Source organism: Dreissena polymorpha, chromosome 11 (assembly GCF_020536995.1).
Source record: "Dreissena polymorpha isolate Duluth1 chromosome 11, UMN_Dpol_1.0, whole genome shotgun sequence".
Taxonomy (NCBI): Eukaryota; Metazoa; Mollusca; class Bivalvia; order Myida; family Dreissenidae; genus Dreissena; species Dreissena polymorpha.
In genome coordinates, this window is record NC_068365.1 from 9,381,928 (window position 1) to 9,387,376 (window position 5,449).

Genomic DNA, 5,449 nt, shown 5'->3' on the forward strand with positions numbered 1-5,449 from the left:
CTCTGTTATGCATAAGGCGATATTGTAGCACATGTGAACCTTAGTGCGTTAGGTTATGTTTATTTATTGTTTGATATTTTACCTATGTTTCGCATGCTGTATGAGTTTAAATCAAGATTTTTTTAAAGTTATCGTACACATGTTTACTTAGTGTTATTTAACCCTAGGTGACGTTGCAGCTGAGCATGACGTCACTGTTCACGAGATAAACAATCTGCTGTCAACTTTTGAACTGTATTCAATTTTATTGTTTTAAAGTATCATACTCATTTGAAAATTGATAACATGCAGGTAATTCATGTATTATTATATATATGGGCCGTGTCGCGGCAAAACCTGTATTCGTGACATCAGTTATGACGTTGGTAAATTCTCTGTAAAGTGACGTCAACTTTTTATTTAATTTGCACGATTTCGTCATCACTGCAACATGTGGATCTGTGTAGCTGTTTTGGACAGTTTTATATTTGTGTTAAATATAAAATGATGTGATATGGATAATGAAATAGAAGTAAGTAGTATATTTTATTATTATTGGCTATTTTGCAAAATTGGTTTGATCTAAATATTTAATAGAATATAGCGAACTAGACGTGTTTACAAATTAATCACCATGTTAAACGTTGTTAAGATATTCAGTGAACGAAAATTTATTTACGGTATAACTTATCAGACTAAAAGTTTGTTATTTTTATTTGTACATGAATTGTTGTAAGAGTTTATCCCAACCTTTTATTGCAACCATGGGGTTACTACAAAAAGTTTTTTTTCCAATATTGAACCCGATCGATTCTAATTTGTTGTGCCGATCCTAAAGGCTAAACAGTTTTTATAATTCAAAGCAAAAAAGTATTTGTTAGTTTTTGTTTTCGAGTTTTATTATAAACTCGACCATAGTCTCTTAATTATTATTTATCCAACTTCTTTATAGATTTAAATAGATTAATATGCAGGAAAGAATATTGCATAGAAGTTTGGAAGATTTTTGTCACTTATTATCCTTGTTTCGGTAGGAAATAGCTTGCATATCGCACATATAGATCTACATTGTCTACTTTTATTCGATGACTGAGTGCAAAAACAAATTTCTGTAATTTCGCGTATAGAAACACGTATCGATTATTTAATGTTTGACTAATTGGCATAGACTATATACGTTTCCAGGAACTGGACAATTTATTGTCCGACCACTTTGGGCGAACTCCATCGGCATCTCAGGTGAGCTCAAATTCCGATGATGGGACTTATATAAATTCCCCAAATGATCATTCATTTAGAGAGGACGAAAACAGTTCAGCAGCAACTATTGTTGATTGTAGAGCCAGAAAGTCATTCACCAACATGACATTTTATGTAACAACAGTGATGAGTATGAAAGTGATGTGGACGATACATACATTGTCAGTGGTGCATGCGCCAGTGGTGACATGGACGCTGACTATGCAACTATGTCAGGCAGTTTCTCGAGATCGGATGTGGTTGCAAGAGTACGTGTACTGTTAATTTTGAAATTGGCCTGGTATACCATCATATATTGAACATGAGAGAATTGACAAAGGAAGAGAAAGATATTATTGTCATGAGTAATCTTAAGTGTGGAAATGGCCTGACTACAAAACGAGGGAAGCCAAGGAAACTATGACTATATAGCATATGGTAATAATTGTTTGATTTTTCTTTTAAAGTAGGCTTAACAGAATGTGTAACGTAACCTTAATAACAAAGAAAAAAAATTAGTAACGTTTTATTATGTAATTTTAGAATGTAAACATATGGTCTGCAATATTTTACAGGTCAGAACAAGAACCGCTACCTCATTTGCTATTTCACATGGCGTGTGATGACCGGCAGACATGACGTGATAGAATACCACATGCAAATACCAGGACATGCCAGGTGTCTGGTTGACAGTGGATTTGGGCATTTAAAGAAACTTTACAGGTACCTAAAAGCCGCCTTTGTTGTATGTGTAAGAATTTAAAAAAAGTTAAATTTTCCTTGTATAAAGTGTTTTATTTATTTAGCATGTAGAATAAGATCGAGTTTACATTTCTTCTCCTGACAATACTAGCAATCTGATCATTGAAATTCAGGAGGTCGAACATTGAGACAATGACTCATTGACCCAGATGGTGAATATGTCCTCAGCATCCAATGAAGCAGTGAGGTATCCGGCATGGAACTGGCGGGATTGGAAAGGGTTTTTGTCCCGACCGTTTTGTCCTGTACCAGCGATAAGGTATTTACTAACGTACGCCTATGATAATTGGTTGAAAATGTTCACACCACTGAGTAGAATTGTTATATTTTTTTGTATAACGGTTTTATACTGCTGTTTAACGAAAAGTGTAAAATTCCTAAAGTGCAATACAAAGCGAAAGAAAAACAAAACTCGGACATAACCATGCACATTGTCTTCAATTATAGTTACCAATGCAAATGAATATTATTCGCAAATACATCATAATCATCAAATGCATCATAATTTTGTGTCCTAACCAAACGTATTAAAATGTTTGCCAAAAAAGTATGTATTTTTATTTTCAGACAATATCAGTACTTCCGCATGACGACGGAAGAGCCAGGTGTGGTCACAATGCGCACGAAAGTCGGATGTCCAGAGGTCAAGGTTACAGTGGCTATGGATGGCGTCCATATTCCATACCAACGACCGCAAATTGTAGAGGCCAAAGGACTCAGCCGAGACAGACAGGAGTACTTGTACAAAGTTGTCAGGCCATATCTCAGCGATGCTAACAAGGATGCTACTTGCCCTTGCCCAGAAACATAACTATAGTTATGTCGTCGCATCTATCGCATCTACGGCGAAAGATTACACACATTATAATGTCAATGTTTACAGGCGAATGACAAATAACTTCAAACTTATTCTTCACTTCTTTTTGAATATCCTTCAATGTCTGTTTGAATACATTGGTTTATTTATAACACATTTAAATAACACTTGTTCATATCAAATGAAATATTTGTATTCACTTCTGCTCGTTTCTATAGAATTCATGGCAAACGAAGAATTCTGCATACAATATAAGCTGTACGATAATTAAATTGTGAACATGCTAAGAATAATTATAAAAATTATTATAGATTACTCGACTCCTATTTTTTAGGAAAAGCACTTTTGGGAAATAAAAATCTAACATTTCAACACAATGAAATTATTTTATTATTATTATTATTGGATATTGTTGGTTTATGTATTAATGGTGTAATTGATAATGTTTGTTTTGATGTGTGCATTCCTATGAAAAACTAAATGATATGTTGTGAAAATATGTGAGATTGGTTTAGAAAAAAATGATTTAAACTGTATGGTTTGCTGGTCGATGTAAATATAAGTGGACTTTGTTGCTAAGCAACGTATGTTAGATTACAGTTTAATGTTAATCACAAATATTTTTAGAACAAATAGATACCTGATAATATATTTTTAACAAAATAAATGTGTTCTTAAATGTTATTTCATGTCTTGTTTATAAGTGTGGATTTTGATGTAACATACATCTGAATGCGGTTTACTTAAAAACGTTGTTAACGTTGATAACGTCAAAACACCTCTGCAGTGCTGTTACTAAAATAAAAATTTCTCAGTAAGTAATGGGGCTATATCTATAAAATTGGTATCATAATAACAAGCACAGAACAGTCTTTATCAATCCATAGAAAACAAAAAATGTGAAATTTTGTCACGAATACAGGTTTTGCCGCGACACGGCCCATATATATTGTTGATACATAGTGAAATGTTATATCTTTTTATTCAACAATCCAAAGTTATTGGCCATTCTGTCAGTCTTCTGCTGTTAACATTATGAGGTTCTTATATTTAGCAGAATTCTGCCGTGACAGAATTTCTGAGGGTATAAAAGGCCGAGCGTTCTGGGTTTGAATCACTCTCACCAGAACGCTTGGGTCGGAAGGTGATAACACACAAAATTTGAGAACAAAAGAAAGACAAAAGCTTTAAAATCTGATGGTTTGTTATTCACAAAAAAAGAAGTTATATACAAATATAACAGAAATCTGGCAGAATTTTAACAGAATTATTAATTTAAAACTCTAACTGTTCTCTCTAATAGTTATCATTGACATGAATGTGATTTATGTTAATAAATGTGTGATATGTTGAAAATATGCATCAATATATTTAAGAAAATTGACATAATGTGTTTATTTTCACTTCTTAAGGTTCATGGGGGGGATACAATTCATTAAAACTTCGCTTTGGGTTTTCTTCATTGAATGTGGTACAATATGGTCAAACTATATATCATTTTAAAGCTAAAGACGGATAGAATAACATAAACACATTTTTGACAGTCAATATTTGTGTGCTCTATTCATATTTTGGTGTAAAACCAATACATTTTTACACTAGTTTACAAAATCTCAATCTAAAGTTAGGAAGGATATGCACTACCTTAAGTTGAATAAATACAAAGCTATATACATATACAAGGTCAAGTTAGCAACATTTCACAGAAAATTATTGTCATAAAACAACAAATGAGTTTTTATTCAACTGCCTTTTTTGGATAAATATCCTAAACAAAGTTCTAAAAATAACTTAAACGTAACTACTTATTAAAAATCCAGATATGGTGGATAATAAGAGTCACAATTCTATTTCAAAGGCTTAACAATTTTGTTATTTACCTCTCAACCAAATTGCAAATTTTAAACCATCTCAAATCAAAATAGATTGCAGACGGCATATAAAATTGTAAAGGAATATAAAGAAATTGGCAAAACGATTGATTTTATATTTCGATTCCTTCTACCCATTTTGAAAGCGTGGCCATTGCTGTGATCCGTAGAAAAACGTGCAAAACAAATCGGTCGAAGCCACGTGCAGTGGTGAGAAAACCGGGTATGTGTATACACATACCTTAGAAAACACATACTTAGTTTGACAGTTGGGTGGCAACTAGTAAAACAACTATTAACATTAATCAGCAAGAGATCGCACTAAATAATAGAAATGACCACGTCGAGATATCATCACTTACCTTATTACAAACATTTTCCAGCTGAAAATTGTCCCCCACACGTCTTTTTTAGTTTATTATCCCCACGCTTTTTGAAAAAAAGGTGGGGATATTGTGGTTATCTCCGCCGTCCGTCCGTCCGTCCGTCTGTCTGTCTGTCCGTCCGTCCTGGCCACTATCTCCTCCTACACTAAAAGCACTAGAACCTTGAAACTTACACACATGGTAGCTATGAGCATATGTGCGACCCTGCACTATTTGGAATTTTGATCTGACCCCTGGGTCAAAAGTTATAGCGGTTGGGGTGGGGCCGCGTCAGAAATTATCACTCATTTTTTTAGGTTATTTTACATTTACTTCTTTATTTCTACACCGATTCACTTCAAATTGATACTGGACCTCTCTTATGACAATACGGTCAATCTCAACCATGCATGGCC

The 5,449-nt window shown here is 33.6% G+C and overlaps 1 long non-coding RNA gene across 1 annotated transcript; it reads left to right on the top strand.

Moving 5' to 3' along the window:
* The first annotated feature begins 334 nt into the window (after positions 1–334).
* Positions 335–3,481, top strand: LOC127851220 (uncharacterized). Its single transcript, XR_008035699.1, has 5 exons — positions 335–511; positions 1,165–1,656; positions 1,794–1,941; positions 2,094–2,239; positions 2,548–3,481. It is a non-coding gene; the product is annotated as an uncharacterized LOC127851220 (long non-coding RNA).
* The last annotated feature ends 1,968 nt before the right edge of the window (positions 3,482–5,449 follow it).